Source organism: Lagenorhynchus albirostris, chromosome 19 (assembly GCF_949774975.1).
Source record: "Lagenorhynchus albirostris chromosome 19, mLagAlb1.1, whole genome shotgun sequence".
Classification (NCBI taxonomy): domain Eukaryota; kingdom Metazoa; phylum Chordata; class Mammalia; order Artiodactyla; family Delphinidae; genus Lagenorhynchus; species Lagenorhynchus albirostris.
In genome coordinates, this window is record NC_083113.1 from 2,477,833 (window position 1) to 2,493,997 (window position 16,165).

At 42.3% G+C, this 16,165-nt stretch overlaps 1 protein-coding gene across 2 annotated transcripts in view; it reads left to right on the forward strand.

Moving 5' to 3' along the window:
* Positions 1-5,023: 5,023 nt before the first annotated feature.
* LOC132510109 (zinc finger protein 211-like) overlaps positions 5,024-16,165 on the forward strand; it is a 39,579-nt gene continuing 28,437 nt past the window's right edge. For both annotated transcript variants that reach the window (XR_009537235.1, XM_060131892.1), the window contains exon 1: positions 5,024-5,281. The gene's annotated coding sequence lies outside the window, so the exon portion shown is untranslated. The remainder of the gene's footprint in view (positions 5,282-16,165) is intronic.

Genomic DNA, 16,165 nt, shown 5'->3' on the forward strand with positions numbered 1-16,165 from the left:
TTTTTTTTTTTTTTTTTTGCGGTACGCGGGCCTCTCACTGTTGTGGCCTCTCCCGTTGCGGAGCACAGGCTCTGGAGGCGCAGGCTCAGCGGCCATGGCTCACGGGCCCAGCCGCTCCGCGGCATGTGGGATCTTCCCGGACCGGGGCACGAACCCGTGTCCCCTGCATCGGCAGGTGAACTCTCAACCACTGCGCCACCAGGGAAGCCCTGGAGATGTATATTTTGTGATGCGTCTGTTAGAATCCAAAACCTAACTCCAATTTGTAAAAGTGTTTAATAAAATCCTACACTGAGTTTTAGTTTTTGAAACCCTCAGAACCACTTTGGGTTTTTTCAAGTGTGTTGTAGGTTCTGGTTGTGATACAGTAACAGACTGACTCACACTCCTACCATAAACGACTATAAAAGTGGCAAAATATGCGAAGTTCCTGCTTTGAGGAGTGGGATGGCACAAAGCACGGGGCTGTGAGCTTGAGGGAAGGACGGCACAGTGGGTGAGGTCGCATCCTCCCATCCTCCTGCCAGGGCACTTTCTAAACATGCACGGGGAAATGGAGCCCAGAAAGCAGAGGTGGAGGGACCAGAGCTCAGAGCCCAGGGCTGCAGAGGCAGCTGGAAATTCCGTGGCTGCATCTTTTCAGGGGGCCCTACCCAGGCAGAGGTGTTCTGAAACCTCAGGCCGGACCTCCCAGGGGCAGAGACCCTTGTTCTTGAATCAGAGGTCAGGTATGGACAGGTGCCACCAGTCATTGCATCCCAGCTTCCCCTTCCAGAGGCAAGGTCCTCACCTCTGGCTCAAAAGCTGAGGCCCCACTTCCTCCTACTCCAGAAGCTGATTCCCCACCTGTGGCACCTAAGCAATGCTAGCCCCTCTCTTGCACACGCGTCCATGCCATCTCAGGGGCCTGCCCTCTGGTCAGGGGGTGGCCTCTTGGACTCCACATTTGTAACCTCAGCTGGACCTGACTCCTGGGACATAATTATCAGCCTCTAGACCTTCAGGCCATCACTACTTGGTCTGGTTTTTCTGCCCATAGGGAACATCATTGGGATTGGACTGGCACTTGAGGACTCTGGTCACCTCTGAATAATTTTCTTTGGCCTTGGAGAAGGGCCCATACAGGGACTGAGAAGCGAGAGTAGCCATGAGCCATGAGCTCACAGCAGCTGGCCAGCCATGGTACATGCAGAAGACAAAATGCAAGGCAGTCTTTAAAAGGAGGTAGCTTTAGGTCTACAAGGTTTTGAGAGAAGGAAGTATCAGGACGTATTGGCTGTAAAATGAGAAAGTAGCTTTACATTACATTAGTTCCAGATGTACAGCATAGTGATTCAGGGGGACTTCTGTTATTGCAAGAAACATAGTGACCTGGTCCACAGAATCTTCAATGGTGCAATGGAATATTCTTGAAAATGTATCAGAATCACCCGGAAGATTATTAAAACACAGATTCTAGAGACTGACCCACAAAATGTCTGCTTCACTAGGTTGGGTTTTGAAATGAAAATGAGCGTTTCATGGTGAAGGTCCAGGGATCAGACTTGAAAACCAGGGCTCGTTGAAAAATTACGCTTCCTGGTTCCAGGACTGAATCCACCAGAGAAGAAGTCTGCAGACGCCCAGAGGCGGAGCCAAGTTTTCTCACACATCCCCTGAGTGTCTTTGCAGTGAGAAAGTCCGGCTAATGGCCAACTTGGCTAAATTCCTAGACAGGCCCTCCACTGCCAAGGAGCCCTGTGAGGCTCCACCCACCAAAGCTATCTAGCCACGTGCTTATTCTGGCTAGAATTTATTCCCAAAATTCCCATATAGTTCTTCCTCATCTCCTTCACGTTTTTGCGCAGTGATTACTCAGCTCTGTAATCTGCATACCACACTCTACCTCTAAGTACATTTACCTTATATTCTTTCCATTATGCCTCCTACACTGAACATACTATATGACTTAACATTTCTGCTTTCATGATTCCTGTGTCCTCCTGAATATAATATAACCCCTAGAAGGGCAGGAGTCTTTGTCGTTTTTGTATCCCAATGTCTCCCACGCATCTACAATAAGTTCTTGAAGCCAAATATTTACTCATTGATCATTTGCCAGAACAGTGACTAAACAAGACACTTTGGCTTCAGCTTCCCTGTGTATTTTTGCAATTCCATGTACTCTCAATGTCCCCTTTAACTTTTCCTGAACGCTCATATTGCATAATGACTTCAAGCATGAAGAGGAATCACATTTTGGAGACAGTGTTCAGAGAGATTGTTCTAGTCACATGTTCAGCTTAATTGTACCTCTTCTCAGACATCACTGCTAAAACTTCTCTAAGATTTTCACCTTTTTACCATACACTGATACTTTCTCTGAGACGTTTCTGACACAATCTCTGAATCACTACATAGTCATTAATAGCTTTCTATAATTTGAATTTTATAACTTTTTCCCAGATAATATCAATTCTTCATGCAGAGCAGTCTCTGTAATCACAGGGGAAATGATAACCACTTCCCAACAATGATATGAGATCATGGTTTAAGTTACCCCGTTCATTTTGGGGTTCAGAACATCTTTTTCATACATGCTCTACCTGTGAACACCGCACCCATTGTCCCATATCAATACAACATATCTTTCATTGTTCTATTTTTGAGATTGATGTCAGATTCCCAAAAAGAAGTTAACTATCAAGCTATCCAAAAATTTACTAAATGGATAAAAATATTGCTTACTAAATTGGGCACAATAATTTACTATGCTGTTAGAAGTATTTTCTGAAGTGACTACAGAGATCCACCTGTGTACTCCTGCTTTGAGTAGCCCAGCATCCCTCTACTGTCTTTCCTGTCATGGACCATCTGGAGTGTTTTTTCTCTTCTCCTTGACCAAACATACAGAGACTGTTAAAACTGAGTCTAACACTTCATATTGTATAGATTTAATTCCAACATGGTAATGTTTATTTTTCATTATTAATTTATTTTTATTGAAGTATAGTTGTTTTAAAATATTAGTTAGTTCCAGGTGTACAACATAGTGATTCAATATTTTTATAGGGACTTCCTTGGGGCGCAGTGGTTAAGAATCCGCCTGCCAATGCAGGGGACGTGGGTTCAAGACCTGGTCCGGGAAGATCCCACATGCCGTGGAGCAACTAAGCTCAGGTGCAACAACTACTGAGCCTGCACGTTAGAGCCCGCGAGCCACAACTAATGAAGCCCGTGCGCCTAGAACCCGTGCTCTGTAATAAGAGAAGCCACTGCAATGAGAAGCCGGCGCACCGCAATGAAGAGTAGTCCCCACTCTCCGCAACAAGAGAAAGCCTTCACGCAGCAACAAAGACCCAATGCAGCCAAATATAAATAATTAAAATTAAAAATATATATATATTTATAGATTATACTCCATTTAAAGTTATTAAAAACAGTGGCTATACTTCCCTGTGCTATACAATGTATCCTTGTTGCTTATCTATTTTATACATAGTGAAACTGAGAAGGACCCTGTTGGGCCTTCCCTGGGACAGACACCCCCAATCCCCATGTCTCCTGACTTTCCCCCCACCCCTCCTCCAGTCTTGCTGCACAGCTTGTGGGATCTTAGTTCTCCCGACCAAGGATTGGACCTGGGTCCTCAGCAGTGAGAGCGTGGAGTCCTAATCCCTTGACTGCCAAGGAATTCCCGACCTGACTCTTGTTAATAGAAAAGTTTTAGCCTCCTAGGCCTTTCCCGAATTCCAAAAAGCAAAATCAGAGAAGTGAGAAAATGCAGAAACAAAGGAAAGCAGTCAAGCAAGACAAAATAATAATAGTTTAGCCATAAAACAAAGCCAAGGACCTTTAGTTCCTCCTCAAGGACTATAGATAATATCTTGAGCCATATCCTTGAATTGTTTTGCAGAAACTAAAACCACCACTAGGTGGAAGAAGTTAACTGCGTGCTGACAACCAGCACATAGACTCCAGACCAGTTGGAGCCAGAAAACTGATAATTGAGATTCCGAAAATATCACCATTACCTCATCATCAACCAGAGAATTGTGCACAAGCTGATCACACATCCTGCCACCCTCCCTCCTCACACTGTCTTTAAAAACCCTTCTTTGAAAGACATTGGGGAGTTCAGGTCTTTTGAGCATGAGCTGCCTGTTCTCCTTGCTGGTGCCTGCAATAAGCCCTGTACTTTCCTTCACCACAACCGAGTGTCAATGGATTGGCTTTGCTTTGCATCAGGTGAACAGCCCAAATTTGGTTTGGTAGCAATAGCAGTTTGTGTCTCTTAATCCCATACCCCTATTTTGCCCATCCCCCATGAAATGTTTATTAGCTTCTGCTACCAGTGGACACATTTTGTGTCTGAATGACTAGGAATGATATGTGCATTTGGATCTCTGTCCTGTGGGAGCTTCTGTAACAATATGTTTAGTCTCAGGGAGCATGATGAAGTTCACAGGGTCTGAACTAATACATCAACCTTGGCTGAACGTCTGCAGGCAACACAACATCCCCCAGAAACCCTGAGATCTACCCCTTAAGAATGGACAAGTCCCTGGGTCTTCCCTGGTGGCACAGTGGTTAAGAATCCACCTGCCAATGCAGGGACCATGGGATCGATCCCTGGTCTGGGAAGATCCCACATGCTGCGGAGCTACTAAACCCACGCACCACAACTATTGAACCTGCACTCTAGAGCCCGTGCTCGGCAGCAAAAGAAGCCACCGCAATGAGAAGCCCGCGCACCCAAAGGAAGACCCAAAGCAGCCAAAAATAAAAATAAATAAAAAATTTATTTTTTTTAAAAAAAGGACAAGCGCCTTCTAAGTCCTTTGGTCCGCTGACTCCATTTCCCAGAGCCCCTCAGGGGTCTAAGATTGCCAGTAGTCCACGCGCGGGTTACTCCAAGTGTGTGAACTACAGTACCCAGAATGCTCTGCGTCGACCAGCCGCCTTGTTGAGCCAATGAAGGCTCAGAACAGAGGCGTTTCCGTAAGGGTTGCCTAGCGTGGGCCGGGACTTCCGGCGTCCTCCTCCGGGCGGTCATTTTGGCTGCTCGGGTGTGTTCATACGGACAGAAGTTCTGGAGCGTTTAGTGGAGCTGACGGGACAGGACCGAGAAAGCGACGGGGCAGTCGTTGTTCCCGCTGCACAAAGGCGAGTCTGAGGCTCGGCCGCGGCGCCGCCCGAGATGATCCGCACCAGGGCCGGTTTAAGAACCGCCGGCCCGCTCCTGGCCCCGCTCCGCCCACAGGCCTGGATGGCTGCGGCCGCTCGGAGGGACCCGCCTCAGGTAAACCCTCGTCCTCGGGCCCTCACCCCACCAGACACTAAAGCCCCAAATGCTCTCGTCCCTGCAGCCCAGGCCCCGGTGTCCAGGACGGTGAGGCGCTAGTATATGGACTCCTGTTTCTGACAGTGGTCAACACCTCAGCTTTCCTGTTTAACTTTACTATCGGGGGTGTGATTAGATATGGGAGAGGGTTACAGGCACAGGAACCGGCATGTACAAAGGCTTGGAGTTGCGATTGAGCCGTGAGGATTCGGAAAACCTGGGCTCCGTTGTGCCTGGTGAGGAACAAAGTTTGAGGCGGAGTCGCGCCTGGAATAGCAGGCTGAGGCCTCTGCCTATATTCTCAGAACTCTGAGCGCTGCGGAAAATTTTAAACCAAGGGGGTTACAGACTACATTAGGATTTTAAAAGTTTCCCAAGGGCTGTTCAACGGAGGAACAGACTGAAGGAGGAGGATGAAGTATTAGGGCACCAGGAGGTTGGATCTTCGTTCAACCACACAGAGCTAGTAAGGTGAGACACTGAGGCACGGAGGTTAGGTATCCAGCCCTAGTTCACCAGGCTCAAGGGCCAGGCGTGGGCACACAGGGGCCTGAACCCACTGAAACCTGACATGGTTATATTCATTCATCTGTAATCTGTCTCTTAAAACATGGCTGTAGAAGCGCTTATGGGACCTATACCGGTACGTGTAGAGTGTCCCAGTCCCTTACTGATCCCTACTCCCACTCATATATTCTCTGTATTGTGGTGTCGTGGTATTCGTTAAGGACCAATGCTCAGGATCCCGAGTCTACGAAGGATTATATGGAGGTATTAGCATTTCTGGCACCGAATGTAGACGGATGTGGGAAGGTTATCTCAATACCAGGATGTAAAAATGTTTAGAGGTAGAGCTGAGTTGAGATCATTAAGATCTCCTTTCCATCAGGTGGGAAGAAGGAGCAGGAAGACAAGATTCAGGACTGGAATGGCTGCCTAAGAAGTTGAGTATCGGGCTTCCCTGGTGGAGCAGTGGTTGGGAATCTGCCTGCCAATGCAGGGGACATGGGTTCGAGCCCTGGTCTGGGAAGATCCCACATGCCGCGGAGCAACTAGGCCTGTGAGCCACAACTACTGAGCCTGCGCGTCTGGAGCCTGTGCTCTGCAACAGAAGAGGCCGCAACAGTGAGAGACCTGCGCACCGCGATGAAGAGTGGCCCCCGCTCGCCGTAACTGGAGAAAGCCCTCGCACAGAAACGAAGACCCAACACAGCCAAGAACAAATTAATTAATTAATTAATTTAAAAAAAAATAAAAGAAGTTGAGTATCTATTCTGGAGGTGACAGGAAGTTTGGATCAGAGGAGGGGAATGATCTTACCTAGGTTTTTTAAAAATAAATTTATTCATTTATTTATTTTTGGCTGCATTGGGTCTTCGTTGTTACGTGTGGGCTTTCTCTGGTTGTGGCGAGCGGTGGTTACTCTTCATTGTGGTGTTCAGGCTTCTCATTGCGGTGGCTTCTCTTTGTTGCGGAGCATGGGGTCTAGGCACGTGGGCTCAGTAGTTGTGGCTCGTGGGCTCTAGAGCGCAGGCTCAGTAGTTGTGGCTCACTGGGTTTAGTTGCTCCGCAGCATGTGGGATCTTCCCGGACCAGGGCTCGAACCCATGTCCCCTGCATTGGCAGGGGGATTCTTAACCACTGCGCCACCAGGGAATTTCCTTACCTAGGTCTTAACAGGCTGCATATGGCTGCATAGTGGAGAACAGATTGTGAGACTGAGGGAAGAGGAAGGAAAACCAGGGTGGAGGCTATTATATTAGGCCACTTGAGGGTTCATGGAACAGAGTGGTAGCTTAGAAGTGGCTGGATTCTGAATGTGTTTTTATTAAGGATTAACTAGATTTCTTAATGTGGAAGGAAAGTGTCTTGTTCTGCTTGGGTTGCTATAACAAAATACCGTAAGCTAGATGACATATAAACACCAGGAGTTTATTTCACACAGTTTTGGAGGCTAGAAGTCCAAGATCAGGATGCCTGCATGGTCAGGTTCAGATGAGGGCCTGCTTCCTGGTTCATAGACACCATCTTCTCACTGTGTCCTTACATGGTGGAGAACAGAGAGAGGAGCAAGCTCTCTCGTGACATTTATAAGGGTGCTAATTCCATTCACGTGGGGCCTGCCTTCATGACCTCATCTAATCCTAATTTCCTCCCAAAGGCTCCGGCTCCTAATACCGTGAGATTGGGAGGTTTTGTGTCAACTATGAATTTTGGGGGGACATAAACATTCAGTTTTATAATAGTGAGAGAGTGAAACAGAGGATTCAGAGATGAATCCAAGTGGGATTTTTTCCCTGAAGTATTATATAATTGACTTCTATTAGTTTCAGTTGTACAGCATAGTAATTAGATATTTTTGTACATTACAAAATGATGACCATGATAATTCTTGTTGCTGTCACCATTCAAAGTTATTACAATATTATTGACTATGTTCCGTACTCTGTACACTACATCCCTGTGACTTACTTATTTTGTACATGGAAGTTTGTTTTGCTGTTACCATGAGGTTTTGATATAGCAGTCTATATATATATATATATATTGTTTTAAGTTGCTGGTCTCTTAATGTCAAATGCATTTCCGATATCCTGCATTTGTACTTTCTGCTTCTCATGATTGCTGGTTTTGATATCATATTTGTGTGTGGATGATTTCCTACTTTGACTGTATGTTTACCTTTACTGGTGAGCTTTCCCATTTGTAATTTTCTTGTTTCTAGTCCTGGCCTTTTCTTCTAGAGAAGTTCCTTTAGCATTTGTTGTAAAACTGTGTTTGGTGGTGCTGAATTCTCTTAGCTTTTGCTTGTCTGTAAAGCTTTTGACTTCTCCGTTGAATCTGAACGAGAGCCTTGCTGGGTAGAATATTCTTGGTTGTAGGTTTTTCCCTTTTCTGGCCTGCAGAGTTTCTGCTGGAAAATCAGCTGATAACCTTATGTGGATTCCCTTGTATGTTATTTGTTGCTTTTCCCTTGTTGTTTTTTATTTATTTGGCTGCAGCTTGCAGGATCTTAGTTCCCCAACCAGGGATTGAACCTGGGCCACAACCATGAAAGAGCTGAGTCCTAACCATTGGACCACCAGGGAATTCCCAAGTTCTGTATATTTTAGTGATGTATTTATGATTATATATGCTCTCAAAAGATGCTGAATTGTACATTAGAAAGAGTACATTTTGCAGTATGTACTACAGAAAATTAGGACAAAGGTCAGAGAGTTATTATTATTATTATTATTATTATTTTAAATAGGGTTGTCATGAAAGGACTCTAATGAAGACATTAGGCCGGTAACTTGAAAGGATTGTGCAGCAAGCCATGTGGCTATTTGAGAACAAAGAAATTCAGGCAAAGAGATCTGAAATTATAAATCTCTCTGGTGTTTGCTTAGGTAACATCAAAGTAGTCCCATTTGGTTTTGTTAAAAAACAGAATTCAGCCAAGTAAATTTTAAAGATCTTATTGGCTTAATTCAGTAATTCATGAATTGGGCAGCATCCCATCTAACGAATAGAAAGGAACTCTGAAGAGCTATGAGAAATTTATACTATAAAAGAGCTTATTGTTTGTGGTAAGGTTACCTTTCTTTAGGCGACAGCAGGCAGGGGTCTATCAGGCAGATTACCTCACTAGTGTTGACCAGGTTAATTCCAGATTGACTGATTTAAGATTCGGTTTCTAGGGGAGGCTAAAACTGTAATTAAGTTAGGTGTTAAGTCTTGGTTTGGTGAGTGAAGTTCAGTTCAAGTGACTCCATTTTGGACCAGTTTTCTCTTTTTTAAAACAATTTAAAAATTTTTTTATTTTTATTTTATTTTTAATATTTATTTGGTTGTGCTGGGTCTTAGTCATGGCAGGCAGCCTCCTTAGTTGTGGCTCACCAGTTCCTTAATTGCGGTATGTGGGCTCCTTAGTTGTGGCAGGCAGGCTCCCTAGTTGCAACTCAGGGGCTCCTTAGTTGCAGCCATGGGCTTCTTAGCTGCAGCATGTGAGCTCCTTAGTTGTGGCATGCAAACTCTTAGTTGCAGCATGCATGTGGGACCTAGTTCCCTGACCAGGGATCGAACCCAGACCCCCTGCATTGGGAGCATGTAGTCTTAACCACTGTGCCACCAGGGAAGTCCCTTTAATTTTTATTTTATATTGGGGTATAGTTGATTAACAATGTTGTGTTAATTTCAGGTGTACAGCGAAGTGGCTGAGTTATACATACACATGTATCCATTCTTTTTCAGATTCTTTTCCCATATAGATTATTATAGAATATTGAGTAGAGTTCCCTGTGCTATATAATAGGTCCTTGTTGGTTATTTATTTTAAATATAGTAGTGTGTATATGTTAATCCCAAACTCCTAATTTATCTCTCTCCCCCCGCCCCCACCTTTCCCCTTTGGTAACCGTAAGTTTGTTTTCAAAGTCTGTTTCTGTTTTGTAAATAAGTTCATTTGTATCATCTTTTTAGATTCCACATTTTAGTGATATCATATGATATTTGTCTTTCTCTGTCTGACTTCACTTAGTATGATAATCTCTGGGTCCATCCATGTTGCTGTAAATGGCATTATTTTGTTCTTTTTTTATGGCTGAGTAATATTCCATTATATATTTACCACATTTTCTGTATCCATTCCTCTGTTGTGGACATTTAGGTTGCTTCCATGTCTTGGCTATTGTAAACAGTGCTGCAGTGAACATTGGGGTGCATGCATACATGTATCTTTTCTTCCTTCCTCCCTCCCTCCCTTCCTTCCTTTCTTCCTGCCTTCCTTGGCTTTCGTGATCTCACTACCCCCACCAGGAATTGAACCCCTGCCACAGCAGGAATCCTAACAACTAGGCCGCCAGGGAACTCCCCTGCATGTATCTTCTCGAATTATGGTTTTCTCCAGATATATGTCCAGGAGTGGGTTTTTAAACAATTTTAAGGAGAATACGTTTCGTGAAACAGAAATAGTCTTCTCAAATTTACAATATTTTGATTTGACATCCATAATGCTAGGGCTTTGGGAGATCTTTCTTTTTTCTTTATACACAAACACACTTCAATTTTAGATGGATGCAGTATCATCTCCATGGTATATTATAAGCTGTTTGCAGCAGATGTCATAATTCCTATTTATATTTCTAACTGAAACTCTCCTTATACCACAACCACCAATTAGGGGAGTAGAATTGCATCCTACCCCAGTGACTGTTGGCACAGTTTCACTTACTGCCTGGAGCATATGCTGGCTTAAAGAGAGAAGACTTTCAGAATCACCATCTCGGGTCTCAGACACATTCTCTGCTCTTTAGAGATGTCAGGTCCTGGGTTCGACCATCACTGTTCTAAGATTTCAGTGTTCCCATTGACTAAAAAGACTCCATATGGAGATTTCCTTTTTAGCCTTACCACCTTCACTTAGTTGGGGAACATTTGGAAAATCTAGGACATCTTCCCCTGAACTGTCTTAATAATTATAAATATTTCAGTACTTTCAGGGAAAAGAGCTCAGTCATTATAGATCTGTCATTTAAAACTTCCCAAACCCTGCTCACAGATTTCACTTGAACTCCTGTGCACATATGTTGTCCCCTGGACCAGCAGCATTTTTCCATCTCCTGTTATTTTCCTCTCCAGATTGCAGTTCTTGGCTCAACATGTTTATTAAACTTTTGGCAAGACCAGTACATCTTAATTGTTAGTTCATTAAGTTTCCCAGTATTACTCCCCTCTATCTTGATATTCTGCCCCTGCCCCCCTCAGAAAGAAAAAAGAAATCACCATTTGAAAACACTTTCTGCCTCCTAACCTAAAACAAATCATTTAACTCTAATGCCAGCTAGGGACCATGCCCCCATGTCTTAACTTCTCTGTGGACTTGTTCTTTATCAAATCTCATGACTGGTGACCTGTTTATTACTGCTCTCTCTCTCAGTCTCTTTTTAAACTAACATTATAAACACTTATACCTTTTAAAAAATAGTTTTTTCTGGGACTTCACTGGTGGCACAGTGGTTAAGACTCTGCTCCCAGTGCAGGGGCCCAGGTTCAATCCCTGGCCAGGGAGCTAGATCCCATAGATTTGCTCAGCTAATGCAATGCTCAGATCCTAACTTTTAAAAAAAAGTTGAGTAAAAGCAGAAAATTAAACCTCAAAATAAAATTTCAGAATTAACATTGAGCAATTAATTCTTAATAATGGAAGTGAAATAATTCACCCACATGCATGCCGCAACTAAGAGTTCTCATGTCACAACTGGGGAGCCTGGCTGCTGCAACTAAGACCCAGCACAACCAAATGAATGAATGAATGAATAATTTAAAAAAATAAAAATCGTTTTTTCTCTCTTAGTGATCCAGTACATTTCCTGTTCTACTGTCTGTTTCACCTTTTACAACTGAACTTTTAAAGAGCATTTTTTTTCTCTCTTCCGATTACCTCAGCTATGTAGCTGTACTCACTCAGGTTTGGTTTATTAGCCTCACAGCTGCATCATCATTAACAAACTCCTACGTCCAATGGTAACTTCTAAGATTTTGTTTAAATGTCCTCTCAGAAGCTTTTGCCACAATTGACATTTTTATTCTTAATTTGAATTTGTTGGGTCCTCTTTTTCTCCCATCCCTTTAATATGGGACTGCTCAAGAGCTCAGTCATGTCTAAATTCTCAATCTTCACTCACATTCTATTGTGATTTCATACAGTGTCATGACTGTAAATAGCACTATAAGTCCCAAACTTGCAAGTGTACATGTCCATAACATACTTTACTTTGAAACTCCACAGTTATCTGTATAGTAGACCTTTTCTTGGAATTCTAGTAGACATCACGAACTCAACATGTTAAAAAAAAATTTATTCTGAGCTTTTTTCCAATCCTTCCTGGTCATAGCTTTCCCTATCTCAGTTGGTGCCAATTCCGTTCTTCCATTTGCTGAGGCAGGCCAAAAATCTAGATATTATCCTTGATGCATTCTTTTTCTGACACTCCACATGCAGTCATAAGAAATCCTATTGGCTCTGCTCTCAAAATTTATCCAGAGTTTGACTACTTTCCATAACCACTTCTGCTACCAGCCTGGTCAGAGCTAACATCCTTTCTTATCTGGATTTCTTCAATAGTAGTCTCTATGCTCCCACCCTTATTCTTCTGCAGTCTTTTCTCAGCTTACCAGACAACATGGCCTTTCAGCGGATGAGATAGAAAATGTCAGTCTTTTGGTCAAAATTCTGTAATGACTACCATTTTCCTAAGAGAAAATTCAAAATCCTTACCAGGACCCTTTGGAGTTTCATGTTCCTTTCTGACCTCTCTCTCTGTTTTGTTTGTTTATTTGTTTTTGTTGTTCTTGTTGTTTTGGCTGCACCGCACTGCTTGTGGGATCTCAGTTCTCTGACCAGGGATTGAACCCAGGCCTCCTGAAGTGGAAGTGTGGAGTCCTACCCACTGAACAACCAGGGATTTCCCACTGACCTCATCTCTTAAACTTTCTGCCTCACTCAACTGGTTTCATGTACCTGGGCACCTGAGTTTGCCTGGGACATGACATGACCCTGGCTGTTTCTTTTGCTTGGATCATATGCCCAAAATATTCACATGGATTATTCCTTCACCTCTTCAAGTGTTGTCTGAAATATCCAACTGTCAATGAGATCTTCCCTTACTAACATTTAATATTGCATCTCTTCCACTAATTGGGCTCCTTTTTTCTCCTAAGGTACCTTTATCTTATTACATATTGTATATTTTATTTTTTTAAAGTACTTTTTAAAAAATATATTTTATTTAATTTAGTTTGGCTGTGCTGGGTCTTAGTTGCAGCATACAGGATCTTTGTTGAGGCATGCAGACTTCTTAGTTGTGGCATGCAGACTCTTAGTTGCACGTGCAGGCAGGATCTAGTTCCCCGACCAGGGATCAAACCCAAGCCCCCTGCATTGGAAGCATGGAGTCTTACCCACTGCACCACCATGGAAGTCCCTGTTTATTTTAATTATTATCAAATGTCCACCTTTCTTAGCTATCTTGGTTCTCTAATTATGAGTCTAATTTCCTGACATAGCTCACCTACTGAGAATAATGTGACATAATTTAGGTGCTTAACACATATTTATTGAGGCAGCGAATATAGGTTTGACCCCCTTCTTCATATTCATTTCTAAGACTCTGGCAGTTTTTACTTAAGTGGTTTTTTCTTTTCCTCTCCCTTCCAGGCTATAATTTTGCAAGGTTTTCCAAAATGAAAACTGAATAATATTTAGGGGAAAAACTCCTCAGATTGGCCTTAAACAGAGCTAGACCTTTTGCACAGATTCCTTCTCTCACTACTCAGACCTCACCTGTCATTTTCACCTGATCTTTTCAGGCATGTCATATTTGGTGGTACCCAGCATTATGTCTTATTTCAGAACAATTTGCACATGCTTCTAATATTTAACCATGATAATACTTTTTGAAAACCTGTAATTTTGGAAGGAACAAAAGTTGTACATGAGGTGTCATACTGCATATTTATCCATGAATGATATCAGATATTGAGACAGTTTTGGTATATTGGAAGTCCGTAAGCTTCTCCTAATAATAGATATATATTTGCCTGCAAGGTGTTTTAATTGAAACTCTATTAAAAGTTGTTATTTTTGATGTCTGAATTTTTTTAAAAAATTATCTTATATTAGAATATAGTTGATTAACAGTGTTGTGTTAGTTTCAGGTATACAGCAAAGTGATTCAGTTATACATATATATGTATCTATTCTTTTTCAAATTCTTTTCCCATTTAGGTTGTTACAGAATATTGAGCAGAGTTCTCTGTGCTATATAGTAGATCCTTGTTGGTTATCTATTTTAAATATAGTAGTGTGTATATATCAATCCCAAACACCCAGTTTATCACCACCACCACCACCACCCTGGCCACCTTTCCCCTTTAGTAACCATAAGTTAGTTTTCTTAATAGGTGAGTCTGTTTTCTATTTTGTAAGTAAGTTCATTTGTATCTTTTTTTTTCTTAGATTCTGCATATGAGTGATATCCTATGATATTTGTCTTTCTCTCTCTGACTAACTTCACTTAGTATGGTAATCTCCAGGTCCATCTGCGTTCTGAAATGGCATTGTTTCATTCTTTTTAATGGCTGAGTAGTATTCTATTGTATATATGTACCACATCTTCTTTATCCATTCTTCTATCAATGGGCATTTAGGTTGCTTCCATGTCTTGGCTGTTGTAAACAGTGCTGCAATGAACATTGGGGTGCATGTATCCTTTCAAACCATGCTTTGCTTCAAATATATGCCCAGGAGTGGAATTGCTGGATCATATGATAACGCTATTTTTAGTTTTTTAAGGAACCTCCATACTGTTCTCCATAGTGGCTGTACCATTCTATTGGGTTGGCCAAAAATTTCATTCCGGTTTTACAGAAAAACCCTAAAGAACTTTTTGGCCAACTCAATACATTCCCACCAACAGTGTAGGAGGGTTCAATAACAGTCTGAGTTTGATGACCTGGTGGTAATAGAAGTGAAAACTTGGTGAGAACTGTGAAATAACCCAAAGAGTTGGGTCTTCTCTTCCCTACTTTACACCTCTGCCAGCATGGCTGACTAAGGTCAGCCTCTCCTGAGGTTGAAGGGATTCAGTATTTTTAATTTTGCTAAGGAAAAATGATGAGAAAGGATAATATTATTATAATCCAATGTGATATTATCTGAACATGAGAGGTTTTGAGATATGTTATACTCCAGAATAAACGGATAACAGAGCAAATGGAAAACAGACTCAACATGACTAATTATTAATATAAAAAAAATTTAAATAATAGTACAGAATATTAAAAAATCCTAGAAAAGTGAGGAGGGTAATAGGAAAAAAACCCACAAGAACTAATCAAACAGCTACAAATGGACTGACTCACAGCTGAAATCATTTCGTCTATAATCCTGCTCCATCTCCCTCCAGCAACTGTTTATGCTAAGACAAACTCCAGAAGTCGTATCACTACATCCCTAAATACTTAAGTAAGGGAATTCCCTGGCAGTCCAATGGTTAGGACCCCACACTTTCTCTGCGGTTCAATCCCTGGTCAGGGAGCTAAGATCCCGCAAAACATGTGGTGTGGCCCCCCAAAAAAGAAAAAAAAACCCTTAAGTACATGTATCTAATAGACAAGGACTTTTTTTGTTTAACTTAATTGTAGTATTTTATCATATGTAACTATAAACAATAACTCTTCCATATTATCCAGTACCAAACAGTATTCAAATATTCCTGAATGTTTATATTTTGACAGGTTCGTTTAAAGAAACATGAAATCATTTCTTATTTGTTATTATATTTTATATCTCTTGATTTTATAATCTTCTATGGATAACTCCCTTTTTAAAATTATTTATTTATTTATTTTTGGCTGCGTTGGGTCTTCGTTGCTGTGTGCAGGCTTTCTTTTTAGTTGAGGCAAGCAGGGGATATTCTTTGTTGCTCTGTGCAGGCCTCTCATTAAGGTGGCTTCTCTTGTTGCAGAGCACAGGCTCTAGGTGCGCGGGCTTCAGTAGTTGTGGCACATGGGCTCAGTAGTTGTGGTTCATGGGCTCTAGATCGCAGGCTCAGTAGTTGTGGCACACGGGCTTAGTTGCTCCACGGCATGTGGGACCTTCCCAGACCAGGGCTCGAACCCACGTCCCCTGAATTGGCAGGCGGATTCTTAACCACTGCACTACCAGGGAAGCCCAATAACTCCCTTTTATACATTAATTATTTTTGTTTGAAAGAGATCATAATCCATGTAGAATTTTCTGATACTCTGATTTGGCTTACTGTATTCTCATGATGTCTTTTAATGTGACCTCCCATG